Source organism: Manacus vitellinus, unplaced genomic scaffold, assembly GCF_001715985.3.
Source record: "Manacus vitellinus isolate BGI_N305 unplaced genomic scaffold, ASM171598v3 scaffold_57_pilon, whole genome shotgun sequence".
In the NCBI taxonomy this organism is placed as follows: domain Eukaryota; kingdom Metazoa; phylum Chordata; class Aves; order Passeriformes; family Pipridae; genus Manacus; species Manacus vitellinus.
The window spans coordinates 1,005,970-1,029,681 of record NW_021940666.1 but is presented as its reverse complement, the minus strand read 5'-3'; the positions used below and the strand labels follow the sequence as shown (position 1 = coordinate 1,029,681).

Below are 23,712 nucleotides of genomic sequence, written 5' to 3'. Positions count from 1 at the left end.
AGAGGAAATGTGAAAGTAAGTGTGAAACAGTAAATATTAAAATGTATGGTAGGTAAAATGATAACTGGTACGTGTTATCAGCTACAAGTACCACCAACCACAACTTAAAAATACCACAAGGTACCTGAACTACAGTACCTATTTAAAAAAGCCCCCTCCTTCTTAGATACACAAATATAGAAATGATACCTTCATGCAAGTATACCCAATTCCATGTATGTGCCTAGATTTATATTTGATTTGTTACTTATATGATTTAACAGATTGTTCTGCCAGTGTTGTCTTATCATGTCAGCCATACTGACCATCTACAGGCAGATTCAGGAGATTAAACTTTTGCTTCAGATTCTTTGCTATATAGATCTCAGGTTGATGAAAGTTCATTGAATGTTAGATGTACCTCAGTTACTCATCCTGGATCACTTTGAAAGCCCTGGAATCAAAGCTGAGGTTGAAGTAGATTTTTCTTTGAGATATGTATTTCTTATTAATAGAGAGGGTTCCTTGTCTTCCATAAGTTTTCCTGAAATTCTACAGGTTTGAAGAGTCCAACTTTTCTTCGCTGAAATATAACTTAGATATAGAAGAGTTTCAGTTAAATCCTTAGAAATTATAAGATCTTCAAATGAGAATATAATTTATGTGTAACACCAGACATTCGAACTTTTCAAATGAAGTCTTAGAAAGAGGTAGAGGAATAAACAGATGGACAGTCAAATTATCATGTTAGTTTAACATCTCATGTTTAAAACAAAAGACAAACTGAACTAAGGGATTTTGAGAAAACATCAATGAAAACACTTTCTGCTAGTGAATATGAAATTAAAACTCAAGAAGATCCCATACACTTGCCATGGCATTTACATGGGATGAAGGAGTCAAGGGATGCTCCCAGAACCCCCTAAAAGAACTTTGCAGCAGTGCAGATCAAACACCACAGTTGATAGATGCTGCACTCTACTAAGAAGCAGTCACAGCTTTTGTGCAACTTAGGTATAAAAAAAGAAGTGAACTTTTGTGGTTATATTTTTATTTCTTTAGTTTTTACTTAACAAAACAGAATGAGATTTCATTCTGTTCCATTTTCTGTTTGTTTTTTAATTCCCACTTAGCTATAGGTCAGAATAACTGGAACTGGAGGAGTAAAAGAAATCTTTTCTGGATGCAGAAAGAAATAATTGAAAAAGTGTGAATGTAGTTATCCTATTCATTTTTAATTGCATTTGAACAAATATCTTTCAAAATTCAGAGAAGATTTGCTACTTTGGCAAGAAATTAAAGTCAACATTTGAAATGAACATAAAACCTAATCCTCAGAAAAAAACACTTGAAGTAAATGGATTTGAAAGTGACTGTAGTCCAACTCTCCTCAGCAGTTTGAACATTGCTAACATTAGAGCCAAACAAGCATAAATTGACTCTACATAAAAATAAAATTTTTACGGAAACAAAAAAGTATGTCTGTGGAAGGAAAACTGAAATACAACCCTTCAATTTTTTTGTATACAGTGGGTATATTCAAGCTTATTATATTCAAACATATTCGATTTCTGGTGGTTCTTGATAGCAATATATAAAGTGCACATTATCATACTGCAGGCTCTGGTCTGATGGACAAGAAAGTGATCCACGTGAGGTTATGAATGCTGCACTGACCTTTATCATGTGGATTAAGTGCTTCAGTTGATTGATTCATAGCTTGACTTTTAAAGAACAACCCACTGAAATCAATGAGAATTGACATAGAATCATCTTTAAAAACTAAAACAGTCCAAGCAGCACTCAGCTGAGCATCATCCTTTTGGTGCAGGTGGCCAAGGTGAGGACCCAGGTCACCAACTGCAGTATTAAATTATTTTTTCTTTCTCTCTAGAGAAGAGTCTACTCATGAAGATGTGATTTGGAAAGCCCTTTGAAACACCCCTTGGAGTTTTCTTAGAAACTGTTCTTGCCTATGCTGTTGTCATGAGTTAAGGAGTCCCTGGTATGCCAGACTGGTGACACTTAACTACACCTAACTCATTCCTATTCCCTTACACACCTTTACTACAGTACCTGGAGGCTACAACTTTTGGTTTAGGAACACTAGAGAATTTTAGTGACAAAGTGCACAGGAAGGAACAGAAGTCCCCAACTTCTGTGAGGAGATTTTAACATATATGCCTTAGGTTCCAATGTACAGAAATGCAGAGAGGGGCTTTAAAGAGTGGGGGTGCTGGAGACTGCCAAACTGTGATGGTGTAGACATTTACTATAGGAAGCAGTGGTCACAAACATGGTTAGAGAACAGTCCTGTGGTTGTTATCCCAAACATACTGTGGAAAATAAGTGGCATTTATCATCACATCCCTGAAAGGGGAATATGAGAGTCTCTGACCTAGTTGTTTCATTGCAGGAGACCAGCAAGAGTTGCTACAGAGTTAAACAGCTGCATCCTCAGCCCAGACAAAATGAAGACTGATCCATGATCCTGACAGTCTTGGAGAAATCCAAGGGTCCACATGACAGTACAGTGAAACTCAGAGATTTAAATGAACCTTGCAAGTTACTTGAATTATCTGAAGCTATTACATCAGTTATTAGTTGATGCTCATCTTGATAGCTAATTGTTTTTATATATTTATCTTTGTGTGGAAGATGTAGGAAAATACCTAATACAATCCTTCACACATGTATTTTATATCATAGCCAGTAACATTAGACCTAAACAATGCTCAAATCTGAATTAAATGAGAAAAAACCAGTTAATTACTATTCTTTTCTTGACTTAATCTATTATAGCTAATAGAAAAAATCTATAATCTTAATCTTGATTTAAGTTTTTGATACATGAGTTTATATGGTGTCCTACAAAACTGATGAGATGTAACTATCTTATTTGAGCAAGATTAGGTAAATCAGTTACAGTTCATAATCAGAAAACAACATGGGTTTAAAATTATCCAAAGAGATAACAGCGAGTTAGATTAAAATTAGTTATGATGATTGTTATAACTTGCACAATTAAAAAAAAAATTACAATATACCCACCAAAAAATCATGAAAAGTTCAATCTGGTTTTGAGCCTTTTAAAGCACTATAACATCATATAACAGCTCCCACTCCTCTCTTATGCTAAAAAATAGTCTGTTGGGGTGGGCATCAAGGCACAGAAATTCACACAAGTCCATCAGTCACACTTATATTCATCTCTAATTCCTTAAAAAGGGACAAACTAATTACCTGTGCTGTGTTCAGTACATGGAACCAAGACTGAAATTCGTAGTAAGAATCCATAGCAAGCGTTTAAAAGGGTAAAATGTCACAGTTTGGAGTCACTGCTTGTCTTAGTTTGGAGTCACTGCTTGTCTTCATATTTCTGTTGGATCTGGAATCACTGCAAAATAATGTCTCCCAAGATAAGAAGAAGTTATGCTTTGTAAATGCTTTATTCACAGGACTCAACACTATTTCAGTCATTTTCTGTCGTGTCTGAGGAGTTAATGTAAACAACACTGAATTTGCAATTGTTTGTTAACCTGGTGTTGGAGTAAAAGGTGTTGTGAAAAAAGAGACAAGCTTTGTTTCTGTTAGGAAGCTGTTGTAGTGTAATCCTGGGAGTTTTAATTCCCTGAACTAAGTTATGCATTGCCCCTCTGACTCAGAGCACTGCCTGTAATGTATCACTGATTTACACCAACTTTGTCAGTTGGAAATTAGTCCTTATCTTTATGTCTCTTCTGTTCCCAACAGCACTAAAAAGAGACCTTCAAACCAAATGTTCACTAGCAATGACTGTACTTCTTGGTTCAGGGAAGTTCCTGCCAAGTTTTCTTTTTGTTTTAACGAACATATTAACTAATACTAATGAACATATTAATGAACATACACCAAAAAGTCTTTGCAGAAAACCCCAGGAGGGTGGCAAATTTCCACACCTGGTGAACTTTCAGAGCCAATTCATGAGCCTTGTGTCTTACAAATGAAATGCTGACATATTTTAAGCTATAACGAATTAATGACTGACATAGTGACTGAATATATGCAAAACAATTTGGTGTCACAGAATTTTGTACTGCAGAATCTCTTACGTTTGCAGTGTCCCCTACCACCGAGGGTTTAGCAGTCCAATTCCTTGCAGGCAGCACTAGATGGAGACAGTGATTCACACAAAGCTTCCTGACAGACACTTTTCTCTCTGCTGAACCAGTTACTGCCAGCAAACAAGATTTCATTTGGTGTATTCAGTTTATTACAGATTGAAGGGTTACAATTGTTTGTGTCTTGGTTTGGTTGGTTGGTTTTTTGTGGTTTTTTTTTTTAGGATCCATCTCAAAGAAAGTGAAATAAAATTACTAATGCTTTGAGTAGCTGGCAAGTCTCCCTGAATCTCTTTCACACACATGTATGTGTAGGTAAATCACAAAACTCAAGGCAAACTATAAACAAAGTATCAGAATTTTCTTTCCAGGCTTATTATATGTGAAATTCATTTAGCAACAGTAACTCTGATCATATTTTTATTTGAGACACTAGAAAAATCCTTACCTATGCTTTGAAATTGAGAGATCTTTTGAAATTCCTGGAAATAAAAAAAAAAAATAATCCATATGTGTTAGTTTACTTTCCCCACATGAAGTCAATATATTGATCCTACCATGGTGTATTTAATTGTCCTTACCACAGAACTGTTTCCCAATTAGCAGCTAGAGAGACTTCTCACACACCAGTCAGGAACAGTGATGGATATCACACATCCCATCCCTTTTTTTGACTTCTTATGAACTAGTTTTGGACAGTTAAGGGATGCTAAAAGAGAAAAAGCCAACAGGGAGAGATAATTTCGTGCAACTAAACTACTGCCAAGAGAGCACTGTGAACATACTTCAGGTTAAATTTTAAGAAGTGGCTGGTGATTTAAGAAGGTATATGGCATCAGTGTGAGACAACATAATTAGCAGAAAGTAACTACACAGTACAGTCTGCAAATCTGACATGTTTGAATTATAAAAAAGTTAAAAATCAGGTATGCAGTAAGCCCTTTTATTTAGGCTGCTGTTTAAGACAAAAGCAGCTGGAGTCCTTGTGCTGGTGCACTGTCTCCCAATTGTCTGAAAGATTGGACCTCCTGGCAGAGACGTTGTTTTGACTTAAAAATCATTTAAACACACTGAACTGGAGTGTGAGCTGATTTCCCAATGGCAATCAAACTTCCAATTCTGATTTTGGCTGAACCCAGCTATGCAGCCTACGCAGCCACGTTGGAACGACACATCCAAAACGATCCTCCTGCAAACATCTGCTCCAGTTAGCAGAGCCCTGGTAGGCACTTGGCAAATTTCACCAGCAGGCTGCTGATGTGGATCACAAAATGGCTGGAATTAATACAGCCTGGGGGGATTTATTTAGGTTTGTTTGCACTATTGCCTCTTTCAAAGGCAAAGAGAAGAGAAGTATTAGTACTGCAGAATACTGCGCTTCTACAGAGCTGGGAGAAGCTGTTCCTGACTTTTATTTAACAGGACAAAGCTGAATTGCCTTCACCTGTCTGAGGCCAAGGGCCCAGTTATCTCTAAGAAGTAAATGTACTAAAATTTGCTGATTTATATGACACAGAGCACATCCAAACTAAGAAAACACGGGTTTTTTTTCAAGCAACCAAGACAGCAGTTCTCAGAGAACGTGAGGCTGTGGTGTGCAGTTGTCCTACAGCTCTCTTGCCTAGTGTGAGGGGTACAAGAGTTGGGCAGGCTGCCTGAGGGTCAGAAAGTCAGTGACTGAGGTTAATCAATACACCTTGACCTCCCTCGTAATCATTCACCAAAATTAATATAGTTTACAGCTGGAAGTAAGGAACTTCTGCAATTTATATAGTCTTCCATCTGAATCCATCTAAGTGCTCATGGTTTAATCAGGATTATGAGTTTTTCTGGCTATTTTGGAAATGAGCAGGCTCCCACAAGTTGGAATGTATTTTTGTTGCTATTGTTGTCTTTAAGACATATTATCACTACTGACATTTAACCTGAAAAACAAATACCCAAGCATACCTGATTATATGAAATGGACCAAAGAGGACTTCTGAAGGTTCCAGTCAGGGCATGGAGAATTTGTGTTGATAGTTCATGATTCATACCATAAAAAATCCCACATGTCCTTCCAGAGTATTTTACCACCAGTTTATTTCAGTCTTCAGCTCCTGGTAAATGAACAAGAACAACAACAAAATAAAATCTAGCTTTTTTCTTACTTCCATTTTTTTTCACTGGCTCATTCATGTATTTCACATTTCGTATAATTAGACTTATCACTAAAAAAACTTGAATACAGTGTTACAGACTGAGGAGTTTGGGAGAAATAGATGGATACCTCTATTCAGCTACCCACCTACACTGAGTAGTTTCTTATATTCAAGCAACTACAGTGTATTTATAATTCTCAGTGATTTTGCATTGCCAGAGTCCCTGTTGGAACTTGTAGCTTGTGTTTATCATTTTTTCAGCTTGTTCCTGAATTATGGCTGTGCCTGATGCACTCACAGTACCTTCCTTTACTTCCTTTTCCAAGAGGAGAAGGTAATTACATGCATTCTGTCTTCCTGGGAGTAATAAACTTCTCCAGATCACACCAGGTATGTATATTCACACCAACCAGAGGAAAAGGGGGATGAAAGACCATCAAAGGGTCCATGATGGGATATGAAGAGTATCAGGGTAACCACACGCTTTGGACCTGGTTTTGCTGACAGCAGAATGAATTTCAGAGCATCATTTTCCCCCTTGGTAATTTGAGCTTAATCACTCTGAATAAGACAAAGATACGACTCTTTGGAAGGATGAACTCCTAAAGCCAGCTATGAAATAACTACTTAAAAAAAAACCCAACAGCTTCTCTTCCGTATTTTCTAAGAAGGCTTCACTTCCATAGGGACAGTAACAAGAATTTCTTCATGTGTGGAAAGTCAGACATGAAATAAAGGTTTAAAAAATAGAAGCATTTAAGGTACAAAAAGGAACCCTTCCATCTTCTATAGAGAAACAATTATATTCTTTCTAGCACTGCAATGAATCAAGTTGCAGTGCAGTGTATAATTTGAATATGACACTGTATATAATAATTGCTTTGGTGAACCCAAAGCAGCCCAAAGAACATGTCTTTAATAAACACATATGAAAGATTTAGCAGATTAGGACTTTGTTATTGCCAAGGACAAATGCTTTTTTGCAGTTTTTCAGCTTGCACACGGCAATACCCATTTTTTTTTCTTTTTTTATCTTTAGTTTCTTTTGTTTAATACAGACTAAAGTTTTCAGACTTTGGTATCTAAGGTTGCTGATATTCTGCAAGAGAAGAATAATCAAATTTTCAAAGACTCTTTAGTGAGGAGCCTAGAAGTCAGCAGGAACTGCAGGTGCTCTGGAAAATCCAGTCTCTTTTAGTATTAGGCTTGAAAAGACAGACTTTATCTTAAGAAATACAAGCTAAATTAAACCCATTTGTTGAAATTACATATGTTATGTTTAATATTGATAAAAATAGTCATTTCATGAAACCTGATGAAAAATAATACTTCCCTTCCAGTATCAGGACATAGTATTTTCCACATATCTGGTATTATGCTGTTTATAAACATCTCTGCAAGTGAAGTATTCTGGACTCTACATGCAGGGATTGAGGAAGAAGGAAAGCAAAAAGAATCCTTTACCCCTTACCCAAAAAGAAAATCTTTAGGGAAGGTCATTTGAGATTTTCCTTTTACTTCTTCCATAGCTAGCAGTCAACCTCCACCGGAGATGTCAAGAGAGCTGAGGGAGAGACATTGCATTAGGTGACATGTGGCATCCAGAACAGTGCCCTGAATGGTACTGAAGTTCTTGAAGTACCTACTGGGGATCCAGGGCATTCCTAGTTTCCTGTGGAAGGCAGAAAAGCCTTGTGCATGGCTTCTGTTTTCCTTTTGTAAGGTTGGGGTGGGGAGGCAACTCAGAGTGCCGATGATGAACCCGCTTCTGCAAGGCTGAAAGGAGGTATCAGTGAGAGCTGACAGAGTTTGGAAAACAATCCCAGCACACAGAATCCCAAGTGGGTAGTTGGGGTACAGATCTCTGTGTAGCACATGTGCTATCCATGCATCACCTGATGTGCTAATCCCATGCTTCTCACACAGCCACCTTCCTGCACCCAGTCACAGTTTCCTCCACACACACCTATTCCTTCATGCTGCATACAGTGTCAAATGTTTCTTCTTGCAGATCATTTCCAGTTGATATATGTAACCACTTGTTGATATCAATCGATATTTAAGAGTTAAATAAGAGCAGGCAATTTAATATGGGACAGAAACATGACTGGGCAATGTGTAGGAATGAGATCAAAGAGAAGGATCTGCGTGTCCGATAGACCAGCAGGGAGAAAAACAGTCTGAAGGCTCAAGTCAAATGTATGAGAAATAAGAATACAGCAACAGTGCCAACACTGGCAGCTATAAACATACACAAAGTAAAGGATTGTAATCTCAAAAATAACCCAGTCCTCCAGCAAGGGGTTAAATTCCCATCCATACAGTCCCTACAACCCCCTCAAACAACAGCAGAAGGCACCAAGTCCACATTCTCACCTGTGCTCTCAGACACTCTACAAGCTTCCTTCATCAACCATATATTCTCTTCCCACACAATATCCTTTACAGTAGATAAATACAATCAGTCACACACAAAACTACAACTACACCTTACATTTTCAGAAAATAAATAATATATATCCTTACCGAAATTCTTGCTGAGCTGAAACCACCGACAAAACTCTCCTTGATTTCAGTGCAGCCAGGATTTGAACCATGGGCTTCCACAACAAAAGTCAAAAAACATAAAATATATTATTCCACCTATAAGTAGAACCATTGCTCTGCATTTCATACAGTTGCACAAAGTCAGATGTGGTTCTGTGAAATGATGATAAGGTGGTTCTTTTAACGTGCATTATATAAATTTTTTTAATATACTGGCACAGTGGGTGGTATGAAAGGTAAGGCATGTGAATTAAAGTCAGGCCACATCCCTGATAAATCTCATACACAACTACTCCCTCTAAATAAAACAAATTTAAGGAGAAAAAAAAATTTAACCTACACCATTTATTATACTAATATTCAAAGCTCTCCAATTCAGGCATAACAAACGGCTTTTAAAATATATCCTCTCAGTTCAAGCTCAGACTGCAGTGCTGAAACCCTGCATTCAAGCCCCTGAAGATCTAATGCACTGATCTAATGCACTGTGGCCGACCTATTACGGATGATTATAAATTAGAGAAGTCCTTCTGTTGCTATAATTTTCTAGACATTGTTTCTTAAAGCCAGAAGGTGCAAAAAAAAAAAAAAAAAAAGGGTGAAAAAAGTGTAAACTATTTCTTCTCTCTATGCCGGATTTAGCTCAGTTAGAAATAAAAATTTGGAGAAAACTTGCAGAAGCAAGTTTAGTTCTCTGATATAAAAGTTACCAAGAGGGGGTGGATTCTGTGCTGTGCATTCTTTGGCAATTTTACTACAGTACCTCTGCTCCAGTTACATATATAAGAAATGAGGAAAATTATTTCCTGCCTTTAAAAGGATGACAAATTCATTAAGGATTGTGAGATAAAATGATATGACAGCAATGTCATGCAAACACGCAGTTTAGAAAAATAAAAAAAAAATACTTTGCAGATAAAACTACAAAGTTTTTATTTTGATTTGTTATTTTATTTTCGCTGGGTAGATTCTTTGCAGGTTCAGAGTGCGCTCGAAAATTAATAGCAATGTTCTTTTGTTTCATTTTATGCAGTTCTAGAGACCAAAGGAGCCTCAGGAATTAATTGTAGCCTTCTAATATACACAATGATGTAATGATGTATTTAACATTACTGAGTTTTTGTTTGATTCCAAATAAATTGCAGATTTTTTTTCCGCTGCGACAGTAAAACAATTACCGTTCTGAAAAAAAAGGATAATTAATCCACAATTTTTTCACATTAGATCATATATCTCTAAAGAGTGCCCACAGATTTGATGGTCTTCAGCTGCTGTGTATTTATTTTTCTTTTTTTTCTTTCTTTTTTTTTTTCCCCTGGTGATGTACCGCCCCATCAGTGCTGACATTTAAATGAGTGAGTATTCAACACAAATGTGATCGTTTGTGTAGCATCCAACGCGGCACCATACTGAGATGATTGCTTCTGGGAGCCATCCATGGGTTCCCGAATAGGGGGGAAAAGCCAGGCAAAATTTTATCAATTTACATTTTTCTGTGATTAATTTTTATGCAAATCAGGGCCCGACCGTGCTCCCATCTCACCTGAATCATGCGGATCATCAAAGACAAATTGAGCATCACTTATTTAAAAAATAGGCTTTAAACTACTCTACAGCTGTGTTGGAAAATGCTAAGAGCAGGGCATGAACTTTTCTAATGTAACAGGAATAGATAAGAAAATGCTTCTTTTTGCATTTTTTGTCCACACTGTGATAAACATGAATCTTAACAAAATCCTAAAAATTGTCTTTGTTTTATATTCCTTATGCCCTTGTAAACATTTGACTATGGGAATGCTGCATAAGGGGATTTTTCCAATTTCAGAATACAAACAAATGGACTTGGAAAAATACATTGCTTAGGGATGAAAAAAATATTGTATTGGTTAGCATAGTTAAAGTACGGAGTTTATTTACATTTTTAGATAGAATTCAAGAAATCACTCACTGGTATAATACAGCGATAAAGGCCTTACATAAACAATCTTTTAATGTTAGAGTAAAAGCTGCTAAGACATACAAATAGGTAAGTTCTGTTTACAAATGAACACGTTCTGCCTTATTGTATATATCTACTTATATGTAGCCATGTTCATGTGTCTGCCTAGCACAAAACTGCACATTTAGACTTTGTTAAACAACAAGCTTTGAAAAGAAATTTTGGATGAGCAGTTTGCATTGATGGACATCTTATAATTATTGATAGTAATACTGAAGAGCATACATGTGAAGAACTAATCTTATTTACTTTAAAAAATATGTCTTTTGCTTTAGGAAAGCAACAAAACTGTTTCTTTATGGTATTAAGGAATAAGGCAATATTATCAGCCACAACTGTAATTTCTACAGCTGTAAGATAAATAGCACTCAGAAATATGAACACTTGCCCCTCTAATTTGCACTTGAAATTTGTATCCAGGTGTAAGAACGTGTCCTCATGAAAAGCATTCTATTATAAAGAAGCTGAATTTTGAAAAGGCAGTTTTCTCTTCAGAACTGTGTTCTGAAAATTGTAATACATAGTGTCAGTTCAGAGACTCATTTTACAAGTCTTTCCACAAATCCATATCCCTAAAGCTAATCTCAGAGGAGTAAATGTGATGTGTAACAGAGAAAAGACAGTCTTTATCAGTCAGGGTTTGAAAAAAGAGAGGCACATGTACCAGATGATCTTATGGCATTAGAGCAAAGATGTCCCCTTATGTATTAGAAATATGAAAGCTGTAATTTTACAGGTTTGATTAACCCACAATTTAATGAGTTACTTTTCATTAAGCTGTACAGCTGAATGTATATTAGTGCATATCCAAACAGAATATATGTTTGCACACATGATCGATTTTATGCTCAGACCTTCTCCTTAAATCCTGTGAGTCTCATATCACTTATTAAACCACTGACATAAGAGGTGAGACCACAACTGTAGCAAAGCCAATAAGAATCACCTTCTGCAGTCAATAAATCCACACCCCTGTCCAGTCTCCAGCCAAGAGCTGCTGCTCCTAAATACCTCAGACAAAATGTGACTCATTGGTTTTGATGTTTATATACCCATTCCCCATCTCCCCCGGTTATGAGTTTTGAGAAAGACTGCACTGTGACAAGTTTGATCATATCTAACAGCTTAACTACAGAAATGATACAATTCAGCTATTCAGGAAAAAAAATCATGAAACCTAAGGCATGAGGAGTGAAAACATTTAATTATTAAAAAAAAAAAAGTGTTTCCCTGAAAAAACAATGCTGAAGAATATCAACTTATAATGACAGCAAAATCTGTTTAAAATATCACAAGATAATTGTCATATTTAAAACCCTTGTAAGTGGAACCAAGGTTAAAATAGTTACCATTCACTGTCTTTCAACAAACTTTAGCATCTTCTGTAGAAAATATCCTGTATGATTTCATTAACACAGAAATACAGTAAGAGATGTATCAAATCCTGCCTCTCTATATGACAGGTTTCTATATATTACTCTGTCACAGGTATCCATATAATTTCTTATAAGCTGTAGGCTTGATGTCCTACTGGAATAGTTCCGCTATTATAATAGGTAATATATAAAAAACTACAATATAACAGCTTACAATGAGGATTCTGAATCAACTGAAAATGTTCCAAGTGATATCCTGGTGTTTAATTCCAAATACTTACCACAGTAATATTATGGGATATGAGAGGCATAAAGAGATTATTTTACTAGCCGTGGGTACACATTTGAGGATGGAAAATACCAGTTGTTTAATAGCACGTGATCATGCAACACACATTTTAGGGCAAGGAGTGAAAGGATTAGAAAACACAAGGTATGTGTACCTCCCCTCCTCAAGGACTGTCAGCTGGTACTTCCCTTGCTACGTGAACGTAATCCATATTAAAACAAAACAAACAAACAGCATTTATATAACATAAATTCCTGTATTCCCAGTTACAACAAAATGTGGAGAAGAGAAAGAAGTAAAAATCTTGTCGACCTAATAATTTTAGCCTAAAAGAGAAGCCCGTATGCATCCTTCAATTTAAACCAAGCAAGAAACATATGGAAAAGGGATATTACATGTATATGTGTGTGTATATATACACACATATATATATATATACACACACACACAAATTTCCTATACATGTGGATTACGAGGTCCCTTTTATGGCAATCTAGGAAGTGGTCAAGGAACTGCTAAAAGGCACACTGTTGGCACCCCCAGGGCTGCCAGCTGAGGTGATTTCAGAGTGTTCAGCTACAGGTTAAAGCAAATTTCCACTCTCAGGTCCCGTGCCCCTCCCAGAGCCCACTGGCATCCTGTGGCTCAGAGCAATGCTCTCAGCCGCACAACGGGCACGAGGGGATCACTGGGCTCCAAGCACACAGAGCTTTGAAGAACACAGAGATATTAGCAGAAGTAACTAAAAAGAGCAAAATGAAAGGAAATTATCAAAGCCATACTGATGCTGTGACACATCTCTCCTCCCAAAAGTCAGGTGGCAAGTTGCTCCGTTTTTGCTGCTGAGGTACCAACCTTTGGCATTAGGCCCATGTACAGAAACCACAATGCTCAGAGGGAAACACTGCATGGAAGGCAACAACAGACTTTGCTTTCTGGGTATGAGTCTAGTGACCCAGAAGCAGAGAACTGAACTTAAATGTCCTTAAAATATCTTTTACTGTGGTGGATGCTCAGAAAAGTGTCTTTTTCTGAGGTTTTATGTGCAGGAAAAAATAAAAAAAAAGGGTACCACAGAAAGATTTTGAAACTGAGGTACAATATTTGTTGGAGAAAAACAGAAACAATTTGGAAATGGAATGTTATGAATCAGGACCAAAAAAACTATATTTGCATGTAATTCTTACTGAGATAAATATTTGGCAACGTGATTTCTCCTTTCACATATTTTCCTGAACCCCAGTCCTGTTACCTGGAATTTTAACTGTTTATTTTCATGGAGTTACTAATATTTGTCAGATATTGTATATACAGATATTACCATGAGCTCAACCAAGAAAATGACATGAAAATAATGAGGGATGGCTGCTGCTGCTAGCAAAACAAATGTATTGAAGTTCTTTTGTACCGTGCAACCAACTTTTTTTTGTTTGGTACTCACATTGTAAAATTATGAAGAAAATCATCGTGCTTTCATTCACAATTTTCCAATTAACTGGAGAAAACTTGACTTTGAAACTCTATGTCCATAAAGTAAATACTTAGTTATATTTTCAGATTGCTTAATTCCTACCCCTTCAACCTCCCCATTTTTGACCCTTGAAAAAGAGAATCAGGTAAATTCTAATAAAAATATAATTTTAATTTTTTTCTAAGTTGTAAAAAAACCTCCTATATTCCAATTATATTCTAATCAACTCACATTTGATCTACATACCCATCAAAATGTTCCCATGCTGCAGCACCCTGTTGAGACCAACGTGCACTCCAGAATGGGGCCAGAACTTGCAACACAGAACTGATACCAGATACACTCTGGTACTGCAATATCTGACCCAGGAGCTACACCCCAAGGACCCAAAGTCATCCACTCACTGAATAGGAGTCAGTCAAAGTCTACTCCAAACATCCATTAGTCAAGCAAAGCTTGAAGACTGAGGTCTCAGCTGGTTTGGATGTCACAAATGAGAAATATTAAAGGCCGGAGTGCTGGGCAAGGATTCAGAGTCTGCTTGGCAGCTTTACATGGTTCTATGAGAAAGGGTCTCCTCAAATATCCTGTGAATACTGATTTAGACAGGAATATATTTTCTAGAATACCAGAACCTGCAAGTAATTACAGATTAGATTTTGCATACAGATCAATTTAGACAATTAACCAGGACTCATCTGCTTTGTCACAGACCATACAAGAAGCTGTATTTCATGGGTTATTTAAAGAATAACTACTAGGGTTACTTTTCACATCTAGTAACTTAAGCTTATCCTTCTCTATTAGGTTGCAGTCCATGGAAAATACAGAAGAGCTCAAAGATTGCTTTAGATGGCTTAGCTCTTTCAGTAATTACGTGCACAGAGATTCTTGCAGCAGGAGATACAAACTGACACGCTGCTATTAAAGTTTTACTGTGCTCAGGAACAGCACAGAGAAAGGAGCATAAGCAGGAGTATGCTGTTCCAAGACAGCTGAGTGAGCTGATCTGTGAGAGACCCAGTGCCACTCTGGCTCTGTAGCCAGAAGTCCACAGGATACCTTAAGCCTGTCTGGAACACTGGATTCCTACCTGTGGGCATTGTTATGATTTCTGCAGGGCCAAGCTGAGACAAAGAGACATGACAAATCTATTCCAACATGAATCCTTACTTAGCTTGCACTCTGCACCTTCTGTGTAAGGATAGTAGCATCAACACTACTGGGGAGCAAAGCAAAGAGAATATGAATATTGAAAGTAAAATTTACACTGGTAGCCACTGTTTGTGTAACAAGATAATTTACATGTCTCTATTATCATGGTTATGATGGTAACATATCCTGAACTCCTTGAACTTTAATAAAGATCTCTTATTGAAGGATACCCAAATGGGTGCAACAAGCATGTTGCCAAGACTAGTACACAACCTACAATTAGCTAAAAAAAATTATTTTTTAGATGTATCTAGAACCCAAATACAATTCAGATTCTTCAGTTAATGACTTGACCTGAACTGACCTTTGTACTCCTGATAAGAGTGCTTCCACCATCCCCTTCATGATGGTGTTTTGTCAAGTTCTCTGGATTCACCAAATGCATACTGCCAGTTCAAGCTCAAAGTGAAGTTATTTAACCTCCTACTAGGATAGGAGTATTCTAAAGGACAATAAAGTATTCTTATACCACCAAAGGTGTATCCAGAGAAGGGAAACAAGGCTCATGAAAGGTCTGGCTGAGACAAGGGAGACTCAGATTAGATATCAGAAAAGAATTTTCCACTGTTGGGGTGGTCAGGCATTGGAATGGGTTGCTCAGTGATGTGGAATCTCCATCCCTGGAGGTGTTTAAGGGGTATCTTGATCTGGTACTGGCTGATGGGGTTTAGTGGTTCAGGTTACAGTGGCAGTGCTGCATGGAGGGCTGGACTGCATGATCTAAAAGATCTCTTCCAACCTTAGGATTCTATGAAAGACACTACACCAAAAGGGAATAGATTCAAGAATAAAAAGGAGAGGGGAAGATAACATTAAAAAAAAAAAAAAAGAGTGTTTTCTGATGAAAGCATTGATAACTGAGAAGAAATCTCTCATTCTTCAATTCTTTACAGTTTTCTTTAAAGACATTACAGAATGACAAAATGTCTGAGGTTGGAAGGGACCACTGGAGATCATCTTGTTCAACTCCCCTGCTCAAGCAGGGCCACCTAGAACCAGCTGCTCAGGACTGTGTCCAGGTGGCTTCAGAATATATCCAAGAATGGATACAACCTCCCTGGGCAACCTGTGTCAGTGCTCAGTCATCCTCACAGTAAAAGAGAGTTTCCTTAAACCTGAGTTTCAGTTTGTGCCTGTTGCCTCTTGCCCCACCACTGGGTACCACTGAAGAGAGACTGGCTCCATCTCCTTTACACCCTCCCTTCAAATAGTTGGACACACCCATGGGATCTCCTCCTCAGCCTTTTTTCCAGGCTGCACAGCCCCAGCCCTCTCAGTCTCTCCTTGTAGAAGGGCAGCTCCAGTCCCAAAACCATCTTAGCAACTGCAGTGATGAAATGTAGGCTCTTGGACTCCATGTTACAATCAAAATAGTCTTGGGAAAGTAAATGCAAGATACAGACAATTGGATATATTGGAGAGAAATTCAGCCTAATTTAAATGCAGACCTCTAGGCAGACATCTGTATAGATTATTAGGCTCCAAATTAAGAAATATGGGTTTTATTTCTTGCTATCCTTTGACAAATCATTTAACGCATCTTTGCTTCAGGTTTTCCCTCTGCAAAAACAAAGTACTAACTTGATTAGAAAGACCTTTGTAATTGTAGAGAGAAAAAGTTCTATTGAAAGCTAAGTATTACTGTCAAAATATCAGGAAGATAAAATTAATATTCATAATATGACAGAAATATTTTCTTTGCAATGCAGGAGACAGATGCTAATAGGTAGCAGAGAGCTCTGTGGATATATTTAAAAGTGGAGTGATATTGAGAAACAATGTCAGAGAAAGTAGACACTGATATTCCTCTCCATATTTACTTCTAACTATATATCACATATAATAATTTTGCCCAGAAATCACATATCATAAAATATTGATGTAATAGATCACAAAAGAAAGTCACATTAAAAAAAAAAAAAGAAGAGAATCATTTAATCAGTCCAGAGTAAACCACACCAAAGTGGGTTTTAATATTTCCTCCTTTTCCATGTAGTGAGCCAGAGGGATGTCACAGCACCACTAAAGAGCTGGGCTGCCATGATGAACAGGACAGAGAGCTGCAAGAATGATATATAAATTGTTTTTATTTAATGATGACTGTTTGTTTTCTTTGGAGCTTTTTTTGTTAGTTTACGTTTGGGTTTTTTTAAAATATTGTTTCCCTGTATTCATTTTCTGCTTTGTTTGGTCTTGGATACACTTTTTGCTCTCTGAGTTTTTAATTCTGCTCTCTCTATCCTTCCTCTACTCATTTCTTGCTAACTGATTTTAAGCTCAGGATGGACTTCTGAAACTTCTGGACCCATCATGGCGGAGCTTCTTAGAAACAACTACTAAGGAAAGGTACACTAAAAGCAAAATCCAAAGACACAAACATTACAGCCTCTTGACTGCAGTTGCAGAAAATGGCACAGGGTGGGCAGTTCTGTACAACAGAAGATTTGCCTGTGTGTCTCTTTAGGTCAGCAGACAGTAGATCAAAATTAATTTTCTCTGCATATTCAATCATCTTCATCCTCCTTAGCAGGGATGACAGAAGGGGTCAGAAATCTATCAGACCAAGACTATAACCAACAGAAAGGATTATCAGAGTGCTGTGTGAGATAGGATGAACAACAGCAACTTGAAACAAAGAATTCAAAATTTCAATACAGATATTTAAAAGGGAAAAGAAAAAAGGTCTGGTAATGAAATCTAATAAGTCTGTGTAGGAAACTCCCAAGTGAAGCGTGTGAGCTTCACAGAATAAGACCACAGAAACTAAATGAGAATACAGGTGTTGGACAGGGGGATGAACAAACAATACCATTCCTTCTCTGAAATGAGTGATCAGATGTGTCAGTCAGCACTATTCTTGGTACATTGCTGAGAGCTCTGTCTCTTCTACTTGTCCAGTGCAAGCCATCAAGAACACCAAGCCAATTTCATAGAATTAACTGAGATGAGTTAATAGAATAAACATTCAATCATTACCAAAATAAGCAGGATTAAACTCCTGGGTTTTTAAAAAATTTGCTTTTATCTGGTAACACAATCAAAAGAAAGAAAAACATAGCACTACTTTAGTAACCCTCAGGGTTCCACACACTGGGAACCACTTCTCCAGAACACCTAATGGGAGTCTCCTGTCCATTTAGCAGTACAGGAGAGGCAAGGGATCACACCTGGTTACTTGGAATCTTATTTCTCTAATCACAAAGGCACATTTGTTTAACCAGTCTGCTGCCAGTGCCACAGAGCATGGTAAGAAGTGCCACACAGCAAGAAATCAGTACAGATTAAAACTCTCCCAAGTTTCCCACTGACTTGAGATTTGAATCTTGGCTCCCATGTGCATAAGCCACCTTTAAAAACATTCATTAAGTTCTAAGGAACTTAGCAAAAGTCACTTTAAATATCCTAAAAGGACATCAAACTTTTTCATTTTATTATTCTTATGTGATTAATTTGATACCTATGTAGGGCCATCTAGAAATCTGTTTGTCTTTGCTGAGGCACATCAAAAATGTAGCTTATCTCACCTCAAAATTTTAAGTGAAAAAATCTAGCTCAGCTCTCATATAAAATTAATACTAAATAATAATCTCTAAACAAATTTAGAGATATCTTTATGACATATTTTAATCCGGGGAATTGATTTTTAAAATAATGCAGTTACATTACCCAAATTATATCTCATGTAGGATTACCCTTAAAAAGGGTAAGAAATGGAAGAAATGTGGTTTTCTTTTTCATGTCATAAACCTCATTGCTGTTAATGATGAGGATAAGGTCTTTGAAATTCTGATATTTAGAGACTACCATAGCAACACTTACATCCATCAGGTCCCACTGCTGATGGCAGCTGCTGCAGAAGAAATTCGGCTACAGGCAATTAGAGAACGATTTTCCCCTGCAGAAAGTTTGCTTCCATCTTTATTAGTTAGGGGTGGTTTACATCTTGGATGATGATTTATGTGTATTACACCAACCTACCACCCACATTTTTTATAAATTTTAAGAATTATCACAACACACAGCTCTTTTTCTTGACAAATTTTTACACTTCAAAAAAAAAAAAAATGGTGCTGCAAGAGATTCAAATCTACAGCACCAGATCAAATCCTTCTAACATTCCCAGGGTATGTCTCCTGCTCTCACACCAAACTACCACAAGCAACAACTCCATGAGAAATTAATTGTGACGCTGTATGAAAAACAAAACTTAATCCCAGGAATACACACACACACACACACACTTACTTCTTAACTTTTTGCAATGGTTGTTGTGTCAAACAGGCATTCAGATATTCAAAGCCATCCTTTCTTCTTCTAAGTTTTTTTCTTGAAGTTTGTTTCAAGGAGGCCTCTCTGAGTAGCCTTCAGTGATGAGAGCACATGGTGGATGCCTAAAGTATAGAAATCATCAGAGAGCTGGCAGAGCACACTCTTACATGGGGCAACAAATCACCTGAGCAGGAGTCTAAGGAAGCATGATCACCAATTATCTCCCCTGAATATGAGGTGTGTCAGATGTAAGAGCAGAAATATTGCCTATTCAGATTTACAATCAAGGTTAGCTTTCCCAAAAATCTATGTCCTTGGTGTAACTTGAAAAAAAAAGATGTCAACACTTTATTCTCAGTAGGTAAAAAGCTATTTCCTCTTGAAAAAGAAGAATGACAAATACTAGCAAACTGTTTTGCGGTTTAAAAGCTCCTGTCTGTGCACATTACTCTTTCACAGAAAAAAATAATAATAAAATATATATATATAAAAAAAAAAATCTCTGTTTTGCTCTGTACACAAGGCTGCAACTAATTACAAGAAGAGACAGATGCTGAGTAGCCTTAAGGCTTTCCCTGCCACCACAGTGAGTCTGTGCACTAGTCAACAAGCAGGTAGTGAGTGAACTCAAATGTTATCTGACAAGGCAGCAGATCCCATCACCTAGGGTTAGAATACAGACAAGCAACTCCGTGTTCAAAAGTAAAGACAGAAAAATTTCAAGCAGATTGTTTCTGACAGAAATCATATCACAGCCGCGCTTCCTGACAAAGTCTACGCGACTGAAACTCTACACTTTCTGTTTTCCATCTTCCCCTTTAAGAAACAGCCAGGATTTCCAAGGTACATCGAAGGTGACAGCTCAATGCACAGTGGTTAGCAAGTGCTTCTGTGCTTGTTTTCTCTTTGGAAGTATTAGGAAGCGTATCTGTGGGGGGAGCACAAGAGTGTCCCACTTTTTCCCAACCCATTCTTGGTTTCCTGAACACTTCCAAGCTTGCTCACAGATGCCAAGTGCTAGTTTCACAATGTAAAACTGTGACACGAAAAAACTTCACGTGACTATCCGGAAGTTTTAAAGAAGCTGCACCACCCTAAAAAGGAAAGTCAGCAAAAAGATAAAACCTGTCTATTATTGACAATACTGTTTCCCCTGAAAGCACCAAATCCTAAGCAGAGAGTTGGTTCTTAGCCTTCAAACAGAATTTTTGCCCTCCCTCCACAATAAACACGATCGCCATACATTTTTGAGCGTTACAAATCTCTGCAAATTAACGGATTTTTAGCAGTTTTCCTGCTTTCCACCCAGGAAGGATTGAATTCATCTAGATTGATTTGGCTGTTTCGCTGTGAGTAATGTCAAAACGAGACAGGAGAAAATACAGTGTTCAATGGAGCACAACAGATTTTACGTACATAGGTTCTAGCAGTGCTGTGGATTTTGACCTGCAAGCTGGGCATTTGCTCCCAATGGCCCGTGAAAACCCCTAGGGAAGTTTTTAGGCTATACCAACTAACATTACAAATACTTCTTTTGCTGAAGAAGAGCATTTTCCAACCTTAAAAATTAAACAGAGAATGTGAAGTGCACTTGCTCACCCCTTGGTATCATTAAGACACAAAAGGTGAATGAGGCATTTATTTCAGCAGAATGGGATATGCACACTGCTAACTACCACAGGTGAAAGACAGAGGACTGTAAGCAGAAACAAGTAAAGAAGTACCAAACATTACAGACAGAGTATGGTCACCCCGTGTTAAAGTTATTTTTGGACTCCAGATTTCTTTTACATTTTCTTTCCTTCCTCTAAGATTTTTAGGAAAGACATTAAGGACTGTTTAATACTATGGAGTTGCAGCACCTTACCGTTTCTGAAAAGACTAGTGCAGCAAATTTCACTTGAGATTATACTACAAAACTAGAGGCATGGAATATAGAAAATATATTTGAGTGTCTTCTCATTTTATAACATTGCCTACTGTGCAGTACACTGATTTCTGTGTAACATATTGGCTTTAGTCATAATTAAATTTACATGGCTTGGGATGCAGCGCCTTCCAGAACGGGACAATGTATAACTTACATAATTTATTCTAAATTGCTTAAAATTAAGTAGTGTCCGACAGATATTTCTACGGATTAGAGTTAAGGGAACCATAGTACTGGCAGTAGTTCCCAATTACATAGCACTGCATTAAATTTGCTTTATTAAGTCTTCGTACCCCATCAGAGAATTTTCATTGTTGGAATGTCTTTCTGTCCTAAGAGAAAGTATTTTATAGAAAATCAAATTCTTTGTTAGCAGTAATAATCTGTCCTTAAAAGCCTAGTTAGCAAGGCTGTGCTTACTCTATGGAGGTTTGTCATACTGCAGCTGCTTTAGTCAGTTCCTTCGAAGCTAAAGTGTCTGCTCACTGGTACAGTAACAGTAGTGTCATACAGTTTATGAACAATTTAAAAGCAGTTAGACTTTGGGGCCAGTCATGCACATCATGTGTGGATTTGAGTGTCCTGCCTGAGGTTATGAAAGACCTACAGTCCACTTCTCTTTCTTTAAAAGAAGTCTGAAGCACCAAAAAAAGAGAAAAAGCATCATTTGCAACAGCAGCATGTTCTACCGAGTTATTTCCCCATTTCTTCTAACAAATTCTTTAGATCTCTGCTAGGGAAATCAAAAAGCAACCTGAAAGGCAGGGGGCTGGGCAGAATAAAAATTTCACAGCCTTTCTAATAGTAGAACATGACCAAGAAAAATCAGACCTAAAATAATTAACCAAAACCCTGACAACTCCAGAACTTTAGTACCTCAAACTTGATATACAGTTTAATTCATTCAGGCAGACCCTGAACTTGAAAACACTTAGGCTTTGGATCTTTCAGATTAAATGAATGGTTGGATGACTTAAACAACAACAATAATAATAATAAGCTCTTTTTATAATCAAATGAGCTGCCTGGTTTCTGTGAAACCATTATATCACGAGCATCTGAACATCATGAGTTCCTCTTGATTAATGTGACCAGCCAGGAAGGTGATGTTCACAGAAGGATAAAAATCACAAGAAGTGAAAATTACAAAAAGGTTACAAAAGAAAATGTTTAATATAAAACTCAGTGACTCAGTAGCTCAGAGGTTGCTCCAGACTTACAGTAGGATGGAAGAAATTTGCTTCAAACACCATCTCTTTTTCCACTTTTTCATCCTGCTCCTTCCTGTCGGTTCACACCTCCTCAGACACAGTTGTTTTGAGAAGGGTTGGGGAGCTGCATCCAGGCAAGTCCTGAGGTGTTTGAGAGAGTCTCTACAAGCCTGGGAACTGAGCAGAGATGATACATACTTGGGAAGAGAAGTAGGCATGTGTCCTTTCTCAAACATGGCAAAAGCTTAACTAGTTTATAACAATAGGGATGCTCTTGTGATAAAAACAGGAGGAAAAGTGTTTCCATCTGATGGTTTCTTTGCTTTGGTTGCAGAAAGAGAGATACAGGCCAGGGCTTACACTTCCCCAAGAAGAGCCCTCTCTGTTCTCATGTGCAACAGACAAAGGTTGTTAAGAAGCTTGAAAAGAATTTTCATATTAAAGTATATATTTCTAATTTTTTAAAAAAGTATGTTTACTTTCAACACACAAATATACTACAAAGGATAGATATACATTAATTCTATTGGGAATTTCAATAGAAACCACAAAGAGTGAGTTGTATACTTTAGTAAGCATCTAGGTGCTTTGTTGCAAAACAGAAAAGTTCAAAAAAAATAATGTAATGGCTGTATAAAATCCATTACTTATATCACTTTCTTATATTAAAGTAATATAACAAGTATGTTAGGCTTGGAAGAAATTTCCCATTTACACTATGAACATGCATGTAGTCCTGATGCTTAATTGTTTCTAAAATACTTCAGAAATTGTAGCCTCCTCACCACAGTTTCTGTTCTGCACCTCCATGAAATTCTAGCTACTTCAAGGATATTCTGTCAGTAATGTTCCTTCATGTTCTTGATTATTTTTTTTCTATTTTATTCACTCAAAAGGGCTATAAAGCCTAAGAGAAACTTTTTGGAATCTGTTCACACTAAATTATGTAGATTTTTCTAAAAGTAGCCAAATACATTCTTTTCTTAATTAAAATATCCAATGAAACAATTTGTGTTCATTGCAAAATCAATAAGAAAGCGTTGGACAGGACAGTAGATACCCTCTGTTAACAAATTATGACTACTTCATTAAAACCATAAAGGAAGTCATTTCAAAACCATTTGCAAGCATGCAGAAAAAGATATGGTATAGATTTTGGAGTATGAACTAAATGTTTCAGAAGGA

General features: G+C 37.1%; 1 long non-coding RNA gene across 1 annotated transcript; it reads right to left on the bottom strand.

The window, feature by feature from the left end:
- Positions 1-7,683: 7,683 nt before the first annotated feature.
- On the bottom strand, positions 7,684-22,721 carry LOC108641227. Its single transcript, XR_001921844.2, has 3 exons — positions 22,537-22,721; positions 8,747-8,820; positions 7,684-7,784 (listed from the first exon to the last, which is right to left on the bottom strand). It is a non-coding gene; the product is annotated as an uncharacterized LOC108641227 (long non-coding RNA).
- Between the last annotated feature and the right edge of the window lie 991 nt (positions 22,722-23,712).